General features: G+C 43.5%; 1 protein-coding gene across 1 annotated transcript in view; it reads right to left on the bottom strand.

Moving 5' to 3' along the window:
* SNX33 (sorting nexin 33) overlaps positions 1–3,195 on the bottom strand; it is a 40,728-nt gene extending 37,533 nt beyond the window's left edge. The window contains exon 1 of the mRNA XM_077472830.1: positions 2,527–3,195. The gene's annotated coding sequence lies outside the window, so the exon portion shown is untranslated. The remainder of the gene's footprint in view (positions 1–2,526) is intronic.
* Positions 3,196–24,254: the final 21,059 nt, after the last annotated feature.

Raw genomic sequence — 24,254 nt, 5'->3', positions numbered from 1 at the left:
GTTTAGACATTAATGGCTGTATGTTGAGTTATTTTGAGGGGACAGCAAATTTACACTGTTACACTGTTATACAAGCTGTACACTCACTACTTTACATTGTAGCAAAGTGTAATTTCTTCAGTGTTGTCACATGAAAAGATATAATAAAATATTTACAAAAATGTGAGGAGTGTACTCACTTATGTGAGATACTGTATATGCTGCTGGTGGGTTAAAAGGCTCCTAAAGGCAGGTACAAAACAGGCCGAATATTGGCCGGTTCAACAGAAACCGTCTACGCTAGGCCCTCGTGTACAAAAGCCTGTCTGACAGAAACCGATCTAACAACCGGCTTTTATCGAATGAGCATGCTGGAAGATCAGCATTCGATTAGTGCATGCAGCCAATGGCTGATTAGTGTGTTCTGGCAGTGGCACTAACATCGCAGTACGGCGAAGTCTCGTTTTCTTTCACCGGGCCTGTTAGGCTGAACAAAAATGAACTCCGCATGTGTACCCAGCCCAAGTGGTATGTCCAGGTGAAATAGGGACCTTTATTCATATTGTTAATCGATTTACTGTCTGAAAGATCGACTAAAAAGATGAATGATACTATTAATCTACCTACGATCAGATTTTCTGTCTAGAGAGATCAGAATAACTGAAATGAAATTAATTGATTTTGAGCAAAAACAATAACACTCTGGGGGAGATTTACTAAAACTGGTGCACATAGAATCTTGTGCAGGTCTGCATAGGAACCAATCAGCTTCTAGGTTTTATTTGCTTAATTGAGAACAAGCTGAAGTTAGATGCCGATTAGTTACTATGCACAACTGCACCAGAAATCTCCCCCACTATGTCCCTTTTTGAAGATTCAATCAATAATGTCTGTCAATCACATTGTTACATTTAAAGTGGTTGTATACTCGATTTTTTAACTTTTACCTACAGGAAAGCCTATAATAAGGCTTACCTGTAGGTAAAAAAAATATCTCCTAAACCTGTACGGTTTAGGAGATACCCCCCTCGGTATGCGCCGCTGAATGCAGCGGCGCATGCGCACAAGGGGATTCTCGGCCTGAAAATCCGGCAGTGGCCGGTGGCCGGAATGAAATCTCCCGCGCGCACGCGCGGGAGTGACGATATCGCGGCTCTGGCCACTCACAGCGCCGGAGCCGCGATACCCCGGAAGAAACGCAGAGGGAGCATGTCAGCTCCCTCGGCGTGCATCGGGGCAGATGTCGGGGCCTCGTTCTAAGGTAAGTATTTCATAATGAGCTAGTATGCGGTGCATACTAGCTCATTATGCCTTTTGCTTTGCAGGTTTAAAAAAAAAAAAAAAATAATAATGTGCAGGTTTACTACCGCTTTAAGGCCACCATAAGGGTTACCACACTTTCCTTCAAACAAATTTTACATCCAGATAAATTGAGAGTTTAGGCCCCCTTTCACATGGTGTTGTCTGTTTTGATGGACTCCGCTTGTTTATTATTATTATATAGGATTTATATAGCGCCGACAGTTTATGCAGCGCTTTATTGCTTAGCGGGGATCGATCCGTTGAGCTCTTGCTCAGCGGAGCACAACGGATGACAGATCCTCTCCGCTCACTGTCCTCTATGGGAGATCGGATGAAAACAGATCCGCCTGTCCGTTTTCATCCAATTCGCATTATGGATGGAAAATAGGGTCTCCGCCTGTCTGAATTTGGCAGACCGGATCGGATAGTGGCGGATTTCAGAAGACATGCCACCGCTGACATCCGTCACTCCATAGAGGCGAATGGAGCATCCAATCAGGTCTGCCTGAGAAACGGACAGGCGGACCTGATCGGACAGCATGTGTGAAAGGGGCCTTAGATAAAATCAATAATGTTTTGCTCAAAATTGATCAATAACTTTGTACGTTTCTTTTTGAGTGTTCATAGATGAAAATCATAATGTCGGATTCTGTGACGAATCAATCAGATTGTTACGTTTATGGCCACCATAAAAGTTACAATCCAGCTGTACAATCAACTTTAGATTTACGAAAACTTTGCAATATGAAGACCTACCCAATCGATATAAAATCGGGCAGGATATGCACTACATAGTAGTTGGCAGATCTAAAGAAGATTGTACAAACCATAATGTGCCTGGTGAGTTTTTTTCTTTTAGATTGTAAGCTCCTTGAAGGCAGGGACTGATGTGAATGTAAAGCACTGGGTAAACTGTCGACGCTATATAAATACCTGTAATAAATAAATAATGATTGGCCCACGGTGCCTATGGGAACGCTAACGCAAACATATAATTACCCCTAAACAGGGAGGCAGACATTTGTTTTGAACATTATATAACATCCGTCTATGAGCTCCAGGCTCATATAAATGTGCTGAACAATGACGTGCACTAAGCATACTTACCACTTAGCATTAAGCATACTTACTAGCGAGCTTTTCCAAGCCTATCCGACAAACAGGTATGGCGTGAATTTCAGCTCTACACAGCGATTGTGTTTAACAGATCCTACACAAACAAATGCAAACAACACATGAACTCACCCCAGCAGTGATCTGCCTGAAGAATCAACGCTGACCGCACTGTGCCAATATTCCAATATTTCCGCTCACATTTTCTACATCCCTCTGTAAAGATAATGCAACATCCAAATGTGAAAACTTTGCGTTTCTGAAAATCCAAAGTTGGGCTGCAGCTGGAATAGGATCAAGATGCACAGGAAACAAGTAAAAACCCTACTTTGCTGATTACAGATAAAAACATGTCAAACTTCCCCTGTGATGTAAGAAGTCAGAACCTCAGGAATCCAGTCCCAAAAAAAAAATCTATTTCCGTTTGTAGGGAAAAAAAACAAGGCAGAAAAGGGAACATCCATGTGCCATCAGGAGAAGAAGTGCAGTGGGATTTCACATCACTTCTAGGCGATCATTAGTGCAGGGAAGGTTTAGGATCCAGTGGATTCACAAAAGAGAGAGTTTGGAGGAGGAATAAAAAGAATTCCTGTGTGCAGAGTCCCAGGCAGGAGAGCAGTTGCTACATGTTGCAGCCAGTTCCTTCCCAGCACACAGAAAAGGGATGTGTTACCTTCAGCCTGGAGGTGGACAGAGGGTGTGACAACACCAAGCCTGCAGCCAAGGGGGATGGGAGATCTCTTTAATAATAGATCTTTTGGGATCTTAGGAACCCCACAACAGCTCCCCCCCTGAGTCTTCTTACCCCTGTGTTATGTTAAACTCCTCCTTTTGTTCACCCTCCTTTCCAGAGGAGGTGCCAGCAGCATTTGTGGAGTGTTTTCACCCTGCTCTTCCACCTTTGACTTCTTTTTTTATAGGCACACCAAATACAATGCAGCTAGCTCACTTCTATAGTTTCTGCTATGTGGCTCACCAGGTTTCATCATGCTTCCTGGCTTACCATTCTTATTTTATGGAACATTAATGTAATAGATTTTGAAATAACTTTTTTTATATATATATATATATATATATATATATATATATATATATATATATATATATATATATATAATAGCTCTTCTGATTTTAATTCTGCTGTCTGTTTTGCATCATACCATAGACAGTACATTGTCGCCGGTCGTATTCAATTCACTTCATCATTTTTTTTTTCCGTGATGTCAGGAATGGGATATAGATACAAAAGGGCTTGAAGGAGAAGCTAGGGCTCTGGGAGAGAAGAAGACAGAACTGCCCCATGTGCCCTCTGCAGGGAAAGCATGAAAGCACAATCACCAGCTTGGCACACTCAGAGCAAGTTGCTGTCAAATGTAGGTAAAAATGAATTACATCTCAGCCATTTTTTAAACCTTTTAAAGTGGAACTTTACCCATAACAACTTAATAAAAAAAAATAAGGTTCTTTAGCAAGGAACATGCATTCCATATGGTATTTTTTTTAATACAAAAGTAGTGCCACTTCAGCCCCTTCCTGAGCAGACCACTTTTTGCGATTTGGCACTGCGTCGCTTTAACTTACAATTGCGCGGTCGTGCGGCGTGGCTCCTAAACAAAATTGGTGTCCTTTTTTCCCCACAAATAGAGCGTTCTTTTGGTGGTATTTGTTCACCCCTGCGGTTTTTATTTTTTGCGCTATAAATTTAGCAAAAAACGCATTATTTTTTACCTTTTGCTATAATAAACCTCCCTAAAAAAAAAAAAAAAAAAAAATATATATGTAAGAAGGCCAGTGTGGTGGCCTGAATTTATGGGAGGAGCCCGGAGGGTATTTAACCAGCCCGCTCGCCTGTGGTCTTTGTCGGTTTCCGGTGCGCGGCACTACGTCACTAGGCCGACGGCTCGTGTTTCGTTTCCATTCGGACAAAACGTCTCTCTCGTGGTTTTCTTTCCCGTTCGTTTGTACAACGTCGCCGGCTCTGTACAATGTCGCCAGCTCGACTGCCGCAGGTAAGGGTCTCGATTGACCTTCCTGTACTATTTTTAGTGTCGTTAAAACCTGAAATATCGAATCGTTTGTTGTGATACCGGTTGTTATCACTCAATACGCTCCAATTTCGCAGCGCCCTTCATTTCACGGGCGTCATTTCGGTAGATATTGCTGGTAGGAAAAATTGCTCTGTTTTAGTACTTGTTATAGTCTCGTTACCGTGTTCCACAGTCAAAATCGTTGCCAGTCGCGTCTCACGGCACAACGACTCCTACCTCTGCCATGGCTGGCTCACGTAGGTCATTTCATCATTTCACTCATTTTGTTACGCACGGCGCTCCGATTCGAATCCAGTCGCATCCGCTAAATGCGCAGATTCATTCCGGTGTGCCCCTAACTGCTTGGCCACATTTCAGTACATGCTCCAGAGCTCGTTCGTGGCTAATCGATCGGGTCTCTGTCATGGGAATTCATTTCACTGTCACCTAGTACGTTCGAATCGAAACCAGTCGCAGTTCTCGAACGCACAGGTTCGATCGACGTGTCCCAGTTACGTTGGCCTCATTTTGGTACATGCTCCAGAGCTCGTTCGTGGCTAATCGATCGGGTCTCTGTCATGGGAATCATTTCACTGTCACCTAGTACGTTCGAGTCGAAACCAGTCACATTTCTCAAGAAAACGCACAGGTTCGATCAACGTGTCCCAGTTACGTTGGCCTCATTTCGGTACATGCTCCAGAGCTCGCTCGTGGCTAATCGATCGGGTCTCTGTCATGGGAATCATTTCACTGTCACCTAGTACGTTCGAGTCGAAACCAGTCGCATTCCTCAGGAAAAACGCACAGGTTCGATCGACGTGTCCCAGTTGTGTTGGCCTCATTTCGGTACATGCTCCAGAGCCCGCTCGTTGCTAAGCGATCGGGTCTCTGTCATGGGATCATTTCACTGTCACATATCACGTTCCGATACGAATCCAGTCGCGTCTACGATGCACCAATTCGTCCCGGCGTGCCCCAGGTATTTTCGGCCTCATTTCTGTACATGCTCCGGAGTCCCGTTCGTCGTCAGTCGCAATCGCGGCACGACCGATTCGGGCCTCTGTCATGGCATACTTTTGTCACTCATTTCACTGTCACTTACCGCGCTCCGATTCGAATCTAGTCGCATCTGTGATGCACCGATTCGTTTCGGTGTGCCCCAGTTGGTTACGGCCTCATTTCAGTACATGCTCCAGAGTCAGGATTCATTGTTGGTTGCAGGTTTCGGTTCTCTGATTCATGACTCTGTCATGGGAAATCAATTTCACTGTCACGTAGGACGTCCGATACGAATCCAGTCGCATCTACGACGCACCGATTCGTCCCGGCGCCCCAGGTATTTCAGCCACATTCCAGTACTTGCTTTACAGCATGCACGATTAACGGATAGTCGCAACAGCGGCACGACCAACTCATGCCTCTGTCATGGCAATCAAAAAAAAAAAAAAATAAATAAAATTTTCACCGCCACGTACCGCGCTCCGTTTCGAATCCAGTTGCATACATGCACCGATTCGTTACGGTGTGCCCCAGTGCTTTAGCCTCATTTCAGTGCATGCTCCAGAGTCCGGTTCATCATCAGTCACAATCACGGCATGACCGGCTTATGCCTCTGTCATAACAGGTTTTTATTAAATGGACCGTAGTATACAGTGCCCGGTTTCGAGTCGGTCGCATCTGACATGCAAACACATCCCCAGGCACAGACTTCTGGCAATCGTTGCAAGCACGCATTCAAGCATAGACTTCTTGCAATCTTTGCATACACGCATCCAAGCATGGACGCACACAAGCGTAGACTTCTTGCGATCGTTGCAAACACGCATCCAAGCGTAGACTTCTAGCAATCGTTGCAAGCACGCATCCTAGCATAGACCTCTTGCAATCGTTGCTAGTACGCAGTCAAGCATGGACGTCTTGCGGTTGGTGCGAGTACGCATACAAGCCTGGACTTCTCGCAAGCGTTGCAAGCTCGCATTCAAGTGTAGACTTCTTGCAACCGTTGCGAGCACGCATTCAAGCATGGACGTCGTACAGTCGTTGCAAGTTCGCATTCAAGCGTAGACTTTTTCAATCGTTGCAAGCACGAATCCAAGCATAGACTTCTTGCAAATCATTGCAAGCATGCATCAAGCATAAATCTTCGTGCAATCGTTGCGAGCACGCATTCAAGTATGGAAATCTGGCAGTCGTTGCAAGCACGCATACAAGAATAGACTTCTTGCAATCATTGCAAACACGCATCCATGCGTAGACTTCTTGCAGTCATTGCAAGCATGCATCCAAGCGTAGATTTCTTGCAATCGTTGCAGGCACGCATCCAAACATAGACTTCTTGCAATCATTGCAAGCACACATTCAGGCATAGACCTCTGGCAAATCATTGCTAGCACGCATTCGAGCATAAGACCTCTTGCAATCATTGCGAGCAGATGTCCAGGCACAAACTTGTTACAATCATTGCTAGCAGGCAGTTCCGGCTGGCTCAATAGATTGCTTTGGGAAAAACCTGGATACCTTCCTAAATGTACATTGTAACGGGGTACTTATTTTATAGGTAAAGTTGATCCAGGGAAAATCCGATTGCCTCTCGGGGGATCAGGAAGGAATTTTTTCCCTGCTGTAGCAAATTGGGCCATGCTCTGCTGGGGTTTTTTGCCTTCCTCTGGATCAGCTGTGGGTGTAGAATTGGGTGTGTCGGGTTGTGCGATATTTATTTGTTTGATTTGTGGTTAGGACTGGATGGACTTCTGTCTTTTCCGACCTGGCTACCCATGTATCTTACCATAACTTCTTGCAATCGTTGCAGGCACGCATCCTGGCATAACTCCTTGAAATCGTTGCAGGCACGCATCCTGGCATAACTTCTTGCAATCATTGCACACACGCATCCTAGCATAACATCTTGCAATCATGGCAAGCACGCATCCTGGTGTAACTCCTTGCAATCGTTGCAGGCACGCATCCTAGCATAACATCTTGCAATCGTTGCAAGCACCCATCTTGGCATAACATCTTGCAATCGTTGCAAGCACGCATCTTGGCATAACATCTTGCAATCGTTGCAAGCACGCATCTTGGCATAACATCTTGCAATCGTTGCAAGCACGCACCCAAACACATGTTCAAGCACAACTCCTGCAGTTTTCGCAAAGCACATGCGATAACACGAATTTCTCACAGTCACTATGAACACATTTCCAGTGACAAACTCCCACGCAATTGTCGCAAGCACACGTTTAAACACTACTTTTGCAATCGTGCCAAGGCTCGCGACTTAGCATAACGTCTTGCAATCATTCTTTTGCAAGCACACATTCTCAGTGGCACACAAACTGGCTACACGTCGTTTTCAGCAGCACTTAGTTGGCCACTTGTCTCCTGTGGCTTTTCTTACAAGCCACTCACCGTTTCCTGTCTGTCGGTCTCTCCCTTAGGATAGTTGAGTTCAACTTCCATCCAGCACCTGGATCGTGTTGACACACGCAACTGGCTTCTTCCTGTAACACGCTCAGGCTATACCTAGCCAGCGCTCAGCATTTCTCATCCTTACAGGGCCCGGAGAGCCACCTGTCTTTATGGCTTATACAGCAAGATCCCCACTTCGAGGCATCCAGAGGCATCACCCATAGCCAACGGAAAACGCTCGCCCATCACAACTGCCATCTTTAGGGACATGAAATCCTCGCATATTCTCCAGTCTAGTCATCCAAGCGGCCATCTACCTGGCCCTTTGTGATTTTCCATGGCCTAGCCAATTTATTGTTGGTAGCACTGGCAGCCAGGTTCTACACAGACACTACTTGACGAATGTTCAAATCTGCAATACGGGCCATTCCCCAGGATCGATCTTTATGTCACGCCTCCTAGTCCTCCTCTCACGGACACAGGACCCTTCTTAGATCCTTAATTTGGATGCCATGGCAATAGCAGACCTGTCAATGTCGGAAGGTTCCTTACTGCATGGATTGATGTATCGGTGTTTAGACCGTCTACGATGCCCCTGTCGCCCCTGGTAGTGACAGATGCCACAGCCTACACAGGCTTCGCCTGGTTTACAGGACCATGGCATCAGGGATACTCCTAAAACCCCGGTTTACCTGGACTTCCTCCCTCTTCAGGCTATACCCGGTCATGACAGCCTCTCGTATCTGGGGTCATGTCAGGACAGGACAGGCTGTGGCTTTCACCACCGACAACTGGGCCGAGGCTCATCTTGTTATTGAAGCCAGGTCTGGACCGCTCTCGGTTGTGTCCTTCCTGCGCAGACCGCTGCAGTTAGCCCGGTGGCACCAGTTTAATGTCCATTGTATGTTCATTCCAGGCCTTCAGCAATCCCGCAGGCCAAGTTCTGCATAGTCGTTACTTGGCTCGCTACCAACTTCATTTCATCCTCCTCCTTGCAGTGACTAAAACCCAGAAATCTGACTCCAGGATGGACGTCCATTTCTATAGAGAAGCAGGGCTTGGTATCAAGTAACCGTACTTGACTACCTACTGTCACTCCTACCGGAACGCGTAGACTCTAGTTCCCTATTGCTTTCGTGCCAACACTTGTGTACCTGCCAGTTTCCCAAACACATGGGGTTCTTCTACACAGCCTACACCTCGTCCCCGGTCCATACCGTGGACACTCTTTAGTATTTGAGCACCCTTGGCAGCATGTTGGCGTGGGTCCCAAGTCACGTCATTGAAAGACTAAGCAGTTGGGACCCTGCCTACCTCGCCCGGTACATTCCCAATCCTCGGGTGGAAATGGCACAAGCGTTCACCAAACTCGCTCAACTAATTAAGCTAAAACTAATAAAACTGCACCCCTACCTGAATGTTTTGCCCCCTTATTTTGGTATACCGACCATCAGACCAGGGCACACTTCAGGTCCATTTCATGTGGTTAATCTTATGGTAGAGGCTACTTGATCATATCCGTATCGGCCATAGGGCTTTGACCATAAGTAAGAAGGCCAGTGTGGTGGCCTGAATTTATGGGAGGAGCCCGGAGGGTATTTAACCAGCCCGCTCGCCTGTGGTCTTTGTCGGTTTCCGGTGCGCGGCACCCACCCTCCCTTCCCCTTTTCAGGGCATTTCTCAAATTCATTTCTCTTCACATACATTAATTTCTAATCTAGGGTATGCCCCCTTATTTTGGTATACCGACCATCAGACCAGGGCACACTTCAGGTCCATTTCATGTGGTTAATCTTATGGTAGAGGCTACTTGATCATATCCGTATCGGCCATAGGGCTTTGACCATAAATATATATATATATATATATATATATATATATATATATATATATATATATATATATATATATATATATATATATATAAAAATTTCCCTCACTTTAGGCCGATACGTATTCAACATATTGTTGGTAAAAAAACAAAAAACAAAATCGCAATAAGCGTTTATTGATTGGTTTGTGCAAAAGTTATAGCGTCTACAAAATAGGGGATAGTTTTATGGTATTTTTATTAATCATTTTATTTTACTAGTAATGGCAGTGATCAGCGATTTTTATCCTGACTGCGACATTATGGCGGACACATCCGACAATTTTGACACATTTTTGGGACCATTGGCATTAATACAGCGATCAATGCTTTAAAATTGCATTGATTACTGTAAAAATGTCACTGGTAGTGAAGGGGTTACCCACTAGGGGGCGGGGAGCGGTTAAGTGTGTCCTAGGGGAGTGTTTCTAACTGTCTGGGGGATGGGCTTGTATGACGTGGACACTGATCGCTGCTCCCGATGACAGGGAGCAGACGATCGGTATCCTGTCATTAGGCAGAACAGGGAGATGCTGTTTACATCAGCATCTCCCCGTTCTTGGGCTTTGGCGATCGAGTCCGCAGGTATCGTGGGCACGGTCACGGAGCTTGCGGCAGGCACGTGTGCATGCACAGCAGGAATTTCAAAAGTAACGTACGTTACTTTGCCCAGTCATGCCCTTCTGCCGACGTATATATGCCGACAGCGGTCGGCAAGTGGTTAAATATGCCAAATGAGAACAAAATCAGAATAAAAATCTATATCAATTTTATTACACATAAAAAATTGTGTAATTACAAATTACACTTTTCTACAATGTAAAGTAAAGTAGTGAGTTAGGATTTCCTATGGTCATAAACACAATATTAAAACCTAGATATGCATAAAGAAACTGTGCGAAAAGGCCCCTTTCACACTGGGGCAGGAGCGGCGTTGCCGGTAAAATGGCACTATTTTTAGCACCGCTTTACTGTTGTTTTAGCAGTGATAGTCAGCCGCTAGCGGGGCGGTTTTACCCCACTGCTGGCGGCCGAGAAAGGGTTAAAACCACCCCGAAGCGCTGCTGCAGCAGCGATTTGCTGGCGGTATAGCCGCACTGCCCCATTGATTTCAATGGACAGAAGCTGTGAAGGAGTGGTGTATACACCGCTCCAAAGATGCTGCTAGCAGGACTTTTTTTTTTAACACCCTGCCAGCGCACCGCTCCAGTGTGAAAGCCCTCGGGACTTTCACACTAGGTACACAGCAGCGGCTCTTTACAGGTGTTTTTAGCGCTGTATCGCCTGCAAAGCGCCCCAGTGTGAAAGGGGTCTAAATACAAAAATATGTAAATCTAATGGATACATGTACTTGTAACTGACCAGTTATGCCACGTGCACACGACCACACTTTCCGGCAGACTAGGTCCAACGGAATCAGTCCGTCGGACAATCCAATCATATGTGGGCCAATACGATCGTTTTTTTTTTTTTTTTTTTTTTTAAAAGCCGACGGACCTAGAAATAGAACATGTTTCAAATCTGTCCGACGGACTCAATTCCTATCGGGAAAACAGTACGCAAGGGAAGCTATTGGCTACTGGCTATTGAACTTCCTTTACATCCCGTTGTACGTCATCAAGTTCAAAACGAACGGACTTAGTCCGTTCGTGTGTGTCCAAGTCCAACTCCGCTGAAAAGTCAGTCGAGAAGACCGTCGGACATAATCTGCTGGAAAGTCCGGTCGTGTGTACGTGGCATTACAAGTACATGTATCCATTCGATTTACATATTTTTGGATTTATCGCAGTTTCTTTATGCATATTTAGGTTTTTAATATTGTGTTTATGGCAATGTTTTATATAGATTTTTTTTGTGACTTTGTACTCATTTGGCATATTTAAAGCCCCACTACTTTTGTTTTAAAAAATACCATATTCATTTATGGTATGATGCCAATGTGAATTTGAGATTAGTCCTGCTAAAAACACTAATCACCGCCATTACTCGCAAAAAAAAAATTATAAGGAAAATGCCATAAATATATCCCCTAATTTGTAAACGCTATATATTTTGCACAAACCAATCAATATATGCTTATTGCAATTTTTTTTACCAAAAATAAGTAGAAGAATACATATTGGCCTAAACTGATGAAGAAAACTTTTTTTTTCATTTTGTTTTGGATATTTATTATTAAAAAAAAGTAAAAAATATCTTTTTTTTTTCAAAATTGTAGCTGTTTTTTGTTTATAGCACAAAAATTAAAAAACGCAGAGGTGATCAAATACCACCAAAAGAAAGCTCTATTTGTGGGGAAAAAAGGACATACATTTTGTTTGTGTACAACGTTGCATGACTGCACAATTGTCAGATAAAGCAAAGCAAAGCTGTATCGCACAAAATGCCCTGGTCATTAAGAGGGTAAATCCTTCCGGAGCTGAAGTGGTTAAACTCGACGGTACCTAAAAATGGAGAGCAACTGGGCATGTGCAGAGCAGGGCGAGACAGCACATTACTGGATTTTAAACAGTATAGACACTTATTTTTAATGTTTTACATACCTCACATTTTTGTAAATATTTTATTATATATCTTTTCATGTAACAACACCATAGAAATGACACTTTGCTACAATGGAAAGTAGTGAGTGTACAGCTTGTATAACAGTGCAAATTTGCTGTCCTCTCAAAATCAATCAACACACAGCCATTAATGTCTAAACCGCTGGCAACAAAAGAGAGTACACTCCTAAGTGAAAATGTCCAAATTGGGCCCAATTAGACATTTTTCCTCCCTGGTGTCTTGTGACTTGTTACAAGGTCCCAGGTGTGTTAAATTTGGTGTTATCTCTCATACTGGTCACTGGAAGTTCAACATGGCACCTCATAGCAAAGAATATTCTGAGGATCTAAAAAAAAAGAATTGTTGCTCTATATAAAGATGGCCTAGGCTATAAGAAGATTGCCAAGACCCTGAAACTGAGCTGCAGCACGGGGGCCAAGACCATACAGCGGTTTAATAGGACAGGTTCCACTCAGAACAGACCTCGCCATGGTCGACCCAAAGAAGTTGAGTTCACGTGCTCAGCATCATATCCAGAGGCTATCTTTGGAAATAGACATAGGAGTGCTGCCAGCATTGCTGCGGAGGTTGAAGGGGTGGGGGGTCAGCCTGTCAGTGCTCAGACCATACGCTGCATGCTGCATCAAATTGGTCTGCATGGCTGTCATCCCAGAAGGAAGCCTCTTCTAAACATGATGCACAAGAAAGCCTGCAAACAGTTTGCTGAAGACAAGCAGACTAAGGACATAGATTACTGGAACCATGCGTGTGTGGCAACAACCAGGTGATGAGTACAAAGACAAGTGTGTCTTCTCTACAGTCAAGCATGGTGGTGGGAGTGTCATGGTCTGGGGCTGCACGAGTGGAGAGCTGCTGGCACTGGAAGTTACAGTTCATTGAGGGAACCATGAATGCCAACATATACTGTGACATACTGAAGCTGAGCATGATCCCCTCCCTTCAGAGACTGGCCGCAGGGCAGTATTCCAACATAACGACCCCAAACACACCTCCAAGATGACCACTGCCTTGCTAAAAAAGCTGAGGGTAAAGGTGATGGACTTGCCAAGCATGTCTCCAGACCTAAACTCTATTGAACATCTGTGGGGCATCCTCAAACAGAAGGTGGAGGAGCGTAAGATCTCTAACATCCACCAACTCCATGATGTCGTCATGGAGGAGTGGAAGAGGACTCCAGTGGCAACCTGTGAAGCTCTGGTGGGTTAAAGCAGTGCTGGAAAATAATGGTGGCCACACAAAATATTGAAACTTTGGGCCCAATTTGGACATTTTCACTTAGGGGTGTACTCCCTTTTGTTGCCAGCAGTTTAGACATTAATGGCTGTGTGTTGCCGTGACGTAACGCGTAGGATCCGAGGCTAATCAGATACCGGAACAGACGCTCAGACATTGAGACACGAGCTCGGCACTCGTTTTTACAACGCCAGCATAACCCCACAGAAATGTGAGTTTTTTAATATATGCAAATAAAAGTTTTATTTTCATTTAAAAATACTACACCATGGTGGGCCTCTTTTATCTTTTTTAAATGTACATTGAGAATGCTATGATCTGAGGCACCCAGTGAAAGAGAGGAAGAAAAGGATCATCCCTACCTCTTCCCCCCCCCCCCCCCCATTCCCCTGGCTCCACTTAAAAGTGGACGAACGCCTAAGAAAAGATCGAGTTGAAGGGACCCCCCTCCTACTAAGATTACTCTGCTACATGCTGTTTACCTTACAGCAGTGAGGTAATCATTTATTTCTACCATGGGTGTCAGTGACACTGAAGATCTATCCTATTTTCTGCACTTAAAGGCACAGTGTCACTTTAATGCCAAGACCGCTATACACAGTGTTCCAGTGAAACACTTTGCACGTTTGCACTAATATTTGCACATTGGATTAAGGATCAAAAATCCAATACCGCACTGAATATTTGTTTAGTTAGATGATTTAAAATATTTTTGTATACGCTATTTATATATTTTGAACCACATTTTGTTTTTTGCTTTATTCGTTTGCATACTAGTCACTGTATGAACCATTCACCTATGTTCTATATATATTGCACAGTGATATAGCCACCTTTAGCTAAAAAATTTTTTTGCTGATATTATTTATATCACTTAGATATTGTTTATTTTGTCTTTTGTTGTTTTTAAAACTATTATGCTTCTTTAACACACTTGTTAAGTAATTTTAGATTATCTATTGATTTTGCACCTATGCACCTTACCGTCAATTGTGATAAAGAACAGTCGGGCATATAACTGATACTTTGGCAATATCGTGGTAACACACCACAAGAGAAAAATATATTAGAAGGAGCGCAACACCACCCCCCTCTCTCCACAAATTTCTTTTGGTGGTATTTGATCACCTCTGCGTTTTTTATTTTTTGTGCTATAAAAAAAAAAAATTTGAAAAAAAAAACACAATATTACTTTTTGCTATATAATAAATATACAATTTTTTTAACAAAAAAAACCTTTTTTCCCCTCAGTTTAGGCTGATATGTATTCTATATATTTTTGGTAAAAATAAAATAAAAATATATATAGCAATAAGTGAATATTGATTGGTTTGCGCAAAAATTATAGCGTCTACAAAATACGGGATAGATTTATGTCATTTTGTTATTATTTATTTTTTCCTACTAATGGTGGTGATCTGCAATTTTTATTGTGACCGTGACATTGCAGCAGACAGATCGGACACTTTCGACACTGTTTTGAGACCATTGACATTTATAAAGCGATCAGTGCTATAAAAATGCACTAATTTATTGTATAAATGTCACTGGCAGGAAAGGGGTTAACACTAGGGGGCGCTGAAGGGGTTAAATGTGTGTCCTAGGGAGTGATTCTAACTGTGGGGGGAGGGGACAGATGAGGGAAGGAGACCAATCGGTGTTCCTATATATAAAAAGGTACATACGATCAGTTCACCTCTCCCCTGACAGAACGAGGATCTGTTTACACACATAGATCCACGTCCCTGCTCTGTGATGAGCAATCGCGGGTGCCCGGCGGACATCGCGGCCCCTGGGCGCGCGCATCAGGTCCCCAGTGATGCAGCTAGCGTGCGCTCTCCACAATTCCGGGAAGCTGGGGACATTATATGATGTCCACCCAGAGCGAGGAAGGGTTCCTGTGGGCGTCATTTTACTATGGCCCAGTATGGAAGTGATTAATGCTCAAGGAGCATGATATGAACAAGCCCTTAATGAGGTTCTTCCTCGGACACCTGTAGAAAAAAATAGCCAGCAGCTAAAAATCGCGGCTGCTGACTTTTAGGACTAATACACACTATATGTGCTGACAGACATTTTACTGCATGTTAAAATGTCTGTCACTGCAGGGACTCACAGGAAACAATTATTTCCTATGTGTTCCATTCACACTGCAACGCAGCCTAGTGCCGTGGTGAAATGCAGACACGGTGCATTTTACCGCAGTGCACCAAATCACACTGTAATATAAGGCAGCACAATGTGCTGTCTTACATTGCAGTGAACAGAGTGTACATTTTGTACATTTCACATAAAGATTATTCAAAACAAAAAAAAGGGACCCATAGGATGTGCTGAATCACGCATCACACTGCCCCCTACTGCAGCCGACAGCGCAGAGCAGCCGGATCGGTGAATTGCTTTGGCTGATCTGAGTTGCAGTGCGGATTCAGCTTTAAACATTCACCTGTCCCAGGATTCAACGCTGTCTTCACACTGTCGATTTCTTCACTGGTCTTCAGTCTCCGGAGTCGGCAGTCGTGGGCAGTTAGCTGTAACTGCTTGCAGCTTTCCATACGGCTGCTCGCTGCGCATGCGTGAGCTGAGCTGCAAAACCTGAATTGTTCCTAAGCTTTCTGGGACCTGTGACATGTCCCAGAAGGCTGCAGGGGAGGGGCGATCTAAACAGTAATGGGAGCGGGTACCTGTCAAAACCAGTTACCCACTTCTCCTCCAAAAAAAGAATGCCAAATGTGAAGGGTGGGAGGAGCTTCCCCTTTTAGGTAAAGTTCCACTCTAAGTGGAACTAAAGCCACAAATAGTCACCTCCGCTCCAACATCCACAAGGTTCTTCACTGATGCCAACATCTTCTCCTGGGTGCCAGGTCTCGATTGGCCGATACAGGATGACGTAAGTTTCACGCATACGCAGAAGATTGCTCATGCTGGCACACAGGCCCTGTGCCCTGAATACAGACACTTTAAGGCGCATTGGTGGTAGGCTGACAAGGCCACTTTTAACTGTAAGGCAATGGCTTAGTCTTGTCATCCTGCAACAAGAAGCCCCTTTCACATTGCTGCAATTGATAGGATCACCAGGTAAAAATGCAAAAAATAAAAAAAATGGCCAAGAAATCATAAATTCTGCCAGGGTATATAAACTTATGAGCACAACTATATCTAGCAGGTCAAAATTGGGCTGGTACATTGCTTTTCTCATAAAAGTCACTGACTAGATCACTTTTACTTAAAAGCCAGGACTTGGCTGACAAAAGAAAAAAAAAAAAAAACAACAAAAAAAAGATTTTTCTTGACCTTTCTTGAACAATTCAGTTTACCATGAGCAACTAGCACATGCCACTTCAATGATTTCAACTTCTGCACTACTTTTGCACTGTAAAGACAACATGATTGATTCCATTCTGTTCAGGTCTATTCAGAAGATAAACAGCTAAGTAAGAGAAAGTATACATCCCCCATCTTAGTCTCCATTTCATAAGGCTCTGCATAGTGTACAAATAATAGTGAGACAATCTAAAAATGAGAAGCTGCTGCTGTGCTGCCTGAATAGCAGATGCAGAATGCTCTGTGAACAGTGTCATGAAAGCAGCCTGTAAATGTTTGTTTAACCACTTGGGATCCGCGCTATTGCCGAATGACGGCATTAGCGCGGACCTAGATTGCCGGGACTACGTCTATTGACGTCGTCCCGGTTACGAGCGGCCTGCGCGCCCCCTGAGGGGCGCGCGCGGCGCGCTCTGTCATTGGCGAGTCCGTGAGACTCGCCTGATCACCGATCCGTGTAAGGGGTCGATCCCGACCCCTTATCACGTGATCAGCTGTCAGCCAATGACAGCTGATCATGTGATAAAACGGAGCCGGTAATCAGCTAGTATTCCTCCTCGCGCTGACAGCGCGAGGAGAAAAAAAAAAAGCCGATCGCCGGCGGCCGTGTTCGGGACATCAGTCCCGATCACGGCCAGCAATTCAAGCGGACACCTGCCCCCTGCCAGTGCCCACCTGCCACCCGCAGTGCCATCCTGAAATAAAGTAAGTGCCCCCCTGTCAGTGCCACCCAGCAGTGCCCATAGTGCCCACAGTGCCACTCAGCAGTGCCCAGTGCCACCCAGCAGTGCCCACAGTGCCACCCACAGTGCCACCCAGCAGTGCCACCCACAGTGCCACCCAAAATCTGCCTCAAAGGTGCTGCACCCCAGTGCCGCCCATCAGTGCCCAGCAGTGCCGCCCATCAGTGCCCAGCAGTGCCGCCCATCAGTGCCCAGCAGTGCCACCTATCAGAGCCACCTATCAGTGCCACCTATCAGTGCCCATCAGTCCCATCTATCTGTGGTACCTATCAGTGCCCATCCGTGCCACTTATCCGTGCCACCCATCCGTGCCATCTTATCTGTGCCCATCAGTGCCGCCTTATCTGTGCCCATCGGTGCCGCCTTATCTGTGCCTATTAGTGCCGCCTTAACTATGCCTATCAGTGCCCACCAGTGCAGCCTATCAGTGCCCACCAATGCAGCCCATCAGTGCCCACCAATGCAGCCCATCAGTGCCCACCAATGCAGCCTATCAGTGCCGCCTAATCAGCGCACTTCAATGAAGGAGAAAAATGACCCGTTTGCAAAATTTTATAACAAACTATTAAAACATGATTTTTTTTTTATTTTTTTTTGCATCTTTTTTTGTTTGTTTAGCAAAAAATAAAACTCCGAGCTGTAACTAAATACCACCAAAAGAAAGCTCTATTTGTGGGAAAAAAATGATAAAAATTTAATTTGGGTACAGTGTTGTATGACCGCGTAATTGTCACTCAAAGTGCATCAGCGCTGAAAGCTGAAAATTGGTCTGGGACTGAGGGGGGTTTAAGTGCCCAGTAAGCAAGTGGTTAAAAAAACTTTTCTAGTAGTAAAAAAGTGACTTAAAAGGCTACTTTTAAACCTGCAAATATGAGAAATAAATGAAAATCACAAACAAAAGTTATAGTTTCCATATACATTTTTTAGCTTCCTTATAAAGTTTTCTTGGTGGCTCAAGGGACAATGCAGGTATGTTCTGGGCCCTGCAAGATCCCTGTCCCTGGCATTCCTGTGCCCATACATACCCTCTTTTTTAAACCACTTACTGCTCACAGACAAGCTTCCTGTCTCCCTGTGACATCACCAAGGCACTTCCTGTTCAAGATCACAAATGCTGTTTCTAGTTTCCAATCTATCTACTTTGCTGTACCAGTTACTCCTCATCAACTCTAATTTCTGTTCACATTTCCAGCTGTTGCTGGTGACATTTTAAACTCAGTAGTTGGGACATATACCAGGGTTTTAAAGAGGTGATTAGACTAAAATTATGATAAGGAATCAATAATCATTGACCATATATTATTACAGGATGTATAGTGTGCAGGGTAGGCTCTTAAAGTTAAATTCCAGGATGACTCAAAGCAGTTAGATCCTTGCATACAAAGCTAGAATAACTCGTTTTTAATGTTCTTCTTGTCTCTATTAGGTACAATTAGCCTCTCTTCTGTAGTGGAATTGGTCCCAAACACACCCCCTGGAGCCTAAACATCAGCAGTCATCTAAGAATGTGGGTATTACCTGGGACATGGCTCTAGGTACACACTGCCTATTACTGACAAAGCCCATAGAAAGTCTACAGAATGAGAACAGAAACCCCCCAAACATGCCTCTACTGTAGTGGTCACCAGGAGCAGTAGAAGAGTCCGGTGAGCTCCATCATTGACTAATAGCAACTGATGCAGCTCCACCATTTTCATCTGCCCCTATGCCTGCCCTTAGATTGTATGGATCATTCTGGTCAGATGACCTGGACTTTGGGATAAGATTTCAGATAATATGACTGTTGGGTGGTATGGAAAGACCACTTTATGGTTTATTAATGTTTAGTTGTCTAGAAAACCACATGAATTTTGTTTTATGTTTTTATTTGCTAGATCCAATTGTACGTAAAGGCAAAACATTAGTTTTGGATAAAGTGGCCAAGTGTTAGACCCTCTGTTGGGTTTTTACTGCTGTGGGAGATTCAAACTCTGTCTGTCCTGGTGTGACTGATATAGAAAGTGAGGAGAAATGCAACATTTTACTGTTGTCACCAGAGCAAGAAGTAAGGGTAACTCATCCAGTGGGGACAAATGTTCTGGTAACAACTTTCTGGGATGGAAATTCCCTGCACTTTTGGGAGCAATTTTCTCATTTCCTGTTGCGTCTGATGTAAAATGTTTTCAGCGGGACTCAGACAGCAAAAATGTACCTGATGGGGCTGTCAATCCCCCCTATTCTATACAAAGAAGGTTTGTACATACTTGATTTATGAAATAATGTAAGGATATAGTAATTTTGGACATTTATGGGAACATCTTCCATACCCTCTTTGTGGCTATAGATTAACGTATTATGTATTATATAAACTTATATGCAATCAGGACTGTTTTTTTAGACTGTTTCTGAATATGTTTTATATGCTTTGTTATTGTGGCATACAAACATCCATGATTTAACATTTGCAACTTATTACAGTGAGACAAGAATAAGCATTATAAGAATGAGAACTTCCTCCACTGCTAATTGAGGCTGGGTTCACACCGCTGCGGGTGTGAGACCCGGATGTGATTCGCACCGCACTGCAGTGCAAATCACATCCGATCTCTGTAGCGATGCGAGTTCAGCCATACAGATAGTATGGCTGAATTCGCATCGCACCCGCCGCAAACTCGCACGGGACCCTTTTTTTGGTCCGCAGCAGAATCGGATCGCATGGGTGTTCACACCATGCGATCCGACTCCTGTCCGAGTTTGCAGATCGCACTGCGATATGCCGACTGATCTGGGGGTGTCATTAAGATTTCATTGACACTCCCAGCAGTCCGCATAGGGCAGTGTGAACTGCCGGCGGGAGGCATGTGATGCGGGAAAACGCCCGCGGATTTGCGGCGTTCCCGCATCACTACGGTGTGAACCTAGCCTGAAAGTCTAATTTTGGAACACTGTAGTAGATAATATTTGTTTCCTCTGGATAAGTTTGTCGTTGTGATTATTTTGTTTTTAATGAGGGGTATTAGGAATCTTTATCTTCTTTGTTAGGCCAAAATAGTGTAATTTGCAGTCTACAGTTTTAAAATTTGATGTTTACACTAGATTGAGACTGTAGTCTGTATTCTATTCCAGTGATTAGAACAGGATACATAAATAACACTGGTGATACAGTATATGCGATTTCCTGACTCCCACACAAACAGAAATGTGGGGGAAAAACACAAAAAAATCTTGCTGGCAATGCCTCAATCATAGGAATTCCTGAGAATATAAACAATTTATTGAAAAGGAAATAACCACAACAGTATTTCCCAATAAATTCCTAGGATGGCCTTCCCTACCCATTTCCCAAAACACTTCATTGTGAATATCCGTTCAGGCAGGAAGATATCCTGGAGATCACTTCTAAAGACAAAAGACAAGAATGTCCACATCCAATATGACACAATATATAATATGAGTACAGAAAAATAAACTAAAACTATTATATAATTATAATCTAGTCTACTAAATAGGACAAGGGAAAAAACAATTAGGTTCACGACAGCAAAATTAATACTCAGCATTTGAGTCACAAGTCAAGGAATGCATATTAAGCTGTGTTTGGACAGTGACATTGACGTGGCAGGTACCATGCCAATACGATCTCATGACATATGTCAGTGGTAATGCCTATCGATATTAAATTAACTCAGATACCACCAATTTCAAAGCGAAGCAAGAATCAATATATACAAACTCTAATTTAGGATAATTTTCAATAAATTTATATAATACATTCTTATAACCAGGGTTGGCAGATTGTTCATCATCTGTAGTAAAGGCCAACGTGGCATTGTTTAACTAAATATAATTGGACAATATGTCCTTACGTGTCGGAAATACAAAAATTATGCATAGGAGGTATTCTAGAATTAAATCTATAAGATTTTATAATTGACAATTTTATTAGATTTTCCCTTATAAAACAAAGAGAATATAGGCATAACAAACAAAGGACATGGTATAATGTCAACAGCTGACCAAAATTCTAATTAAATAAAGATCTGGAAATGTTTACGTCTTGTACCCACAAACTGGCAGAAAATAACAGTTGCAATATATTCTGTAAACCATATAAAGAAAAACAAACAAACAGTCTAGAGTTATGAGCAATATCCATTGAACCCAACCCCATAGGGACCATCTAAAATAGAACAAGGCGCAGGGATAAAGTTCAGGACCTAGAATGATGCCTTTGTATAGAAATCAAAGAAAAATAAAAAACGAAAAGGGGAAAGTAATTAAAAAAAAATAAGGGGGGGGGAAGAGACCTGAGCTCATCACTCCTGGGGGAGGTAGAGAGCGCCGGAACTATGACCAACAAGAGATAATAGAACCTCACGGGGGGGAGTCCTCTCACAAATGCCACGGTTCCCATATTGAATTATGACGCTCTACCGTATCGGCAAGCCATGTTGTGAGGGACTCCATAACCTCCACATCCTTAATCCTAGTGTATAACTCTAAGGAGGCCGGTGGTGTTTGCCGCATCCACTGAAGAGCTGCCAGACATCTAGCAATTTTATATATATATATATATATATATATATATATATATATATATATATATATATATATATATGTATATGTGTGTGTCAATATATGAGAAGTCAATTTATTAGCCAATTAGCCAGCCTGGGTAGCCTAAGGGGAAGTAGCCCTAACAGGAAGGTTTTGGGGCAAGAAGGAAAGTTTACATCAAAACAGGCAGAGGAGGAGATCATGCACTGTCCCCCCAATATGGTCACAGATGTGGGCAGTGCCAATAAATATGAAGCAAAATGCAGCGATCCCTATGGCAGCACCAGCAGCGATCAGTGGCAGCGATCAGTGGCAGAAGGATATATGGTATTCAAGTGGGTAGGGGTCATATACCAAAAGAATAATACAATCTATAAGATCCACTGTACATTGATATACTGACAGCTCAACAGGAGCTTTTCAACGCAATCCTATACTACAATAAAGCAGTTGGAGGGGGTCACAAAAGGGATTCAGAAAGGACTCTAATCCTTGCTTCCCTAGAGAATGGTGTACTCTTTTCATTGTGCAACTTCCTCTACCTCCAATGTCTGAAAAGGAAAAAAAAAAAAAGAAAAAGTATACCCTTATCTAAATTTGAACAGCAATTTGACATACTAATAAGACACAATTATAGCTATGCCTCATCTGTTCTGCCAACTGAAGGATTTTTTTTACTGGGAAAATGTTTCTTTCACAGCAACCTATACTCAATATTGGTTCTAATATGTGAAAGTAGATTTCTCAACCAGGACTTTGACTGTAGAAAATGCCTGCCAAGATCCAGACATGACAAAAGCATTGCACACCCTATACTGGCTACAGAAAGCTCAGGAAACACAATCTGACTTGTAATCTGCTACACCTATTCAAACTTGCAAACTTGCCAACGTTAGTAACATGGAAATTGGAAAAATGGATCATTTGGAAACGCAGCACATTAAAAGAGCGTCACTATTTGCTGAAATAACACAGGTTCATTTTGACGCAAATGTTACATCCCAGGAATCTGACAATCTACTTCTAAACTTAGTGTACTAAGAACTATTAATTTGTAAAATAGGGGCCCATTTCCAAAAAAGACCTTACTGTTCTGGTCACATAAGCTATATCCTCAGTCAAACTTGTAAACGCTGCATTGTTTTGTGAAAAACTGGGCTTGTTTTTTTAATTACGAAATACATATTTCCATACTCAGATTACAAAGAGTATTTAGAACAAAACTGTGTGTTTTGACTACATACATTACTGTTTTAGGCCAAGGAGCTAAATATTTAAAACTATTCTCTGTGTACTAAAGACCTTTAAAAAAATGATGGAGCTGCACTGCTGGGCACTGATGAGGCTGCACTGATAAGGCAGCACTGATGGGCTCGGATGAGCCTGCACCAATGGGTACTGATATGCTGCACTGATGGGCACTGATAGGTTGCACTGACAGGTACTGATGAGGCTGCACTGATATGCTGCACTGATGGGGCTACACTGACAGGCACTGATGAGGCTGCACTGATGGGCACAGATAGGCCGCATTGATGGGCACCAATGAGACTGCACGTATGGGCACTGATAGAAGCGGATGGGCACTGATAAGCACAGATATGCTGCACTGATAGGCTTCACTGATGGGCACTGATATGCTTTATGTTAATATTGTTAAAGTTGTTGTTAAAGTGATACTAAAGTCTAGTTTTTTTTTGTTTTTTTTAAATAACAAACAAATTATACTTACCTGCTCTGTGCAGTGGTTTTGCACAGAGCAGTCTGGATCCTCTTCTTTTTGGGTCCCTGGCCAAAGCTCCTGGCCCCTCCCTCCTGTTGAGTGTCCCCACAGCATGTAGCTTTCTATGGGGCACCCGAGCCGCAGCTCCGTGTACATTCAGACACGGAGCTGCAGTTTGGCCTCGCCCCCTCTCTCTCTCCTCATTGGCTAACTGACTTTGATTGACAGCAGCGGGTGCCAATGGCACCGCTGCTGTGTCTCAGCCTATCAGGAGGGAGACGGCCGAGGCACCCGTGGACATTATTGGATCAAGATGGAGTTTAGGGAAGCATTAGGGGGGCCAAGGGGGGGCTGCTGCACACAGAAGGTTTTTTTTTTTAAGATAAAAAACCTTCTGCCTTTACAACCACTTAGGATGCATTAAGGTGAAA

The sequence above is a fragment of the Lithobates pipiens genome, unplaced genomic scaffold (genome assembly GCF_037356315.1).
Source record: "Lithobates pipiens isolate NorthernLeopardFrog02 unplaced genomic scaffold, aLitPip1_a1.2 Scaffold_8, whole genome shotgun sequence".
NCBI lineage: Eukaryota > Metazoa > Chordata > Amphibia > Anura > Ranidae > Lithobates > Lithobates pipiens.
This window is presented reverse-complemented; position numbering and strand designations above follow the sequence as displayed.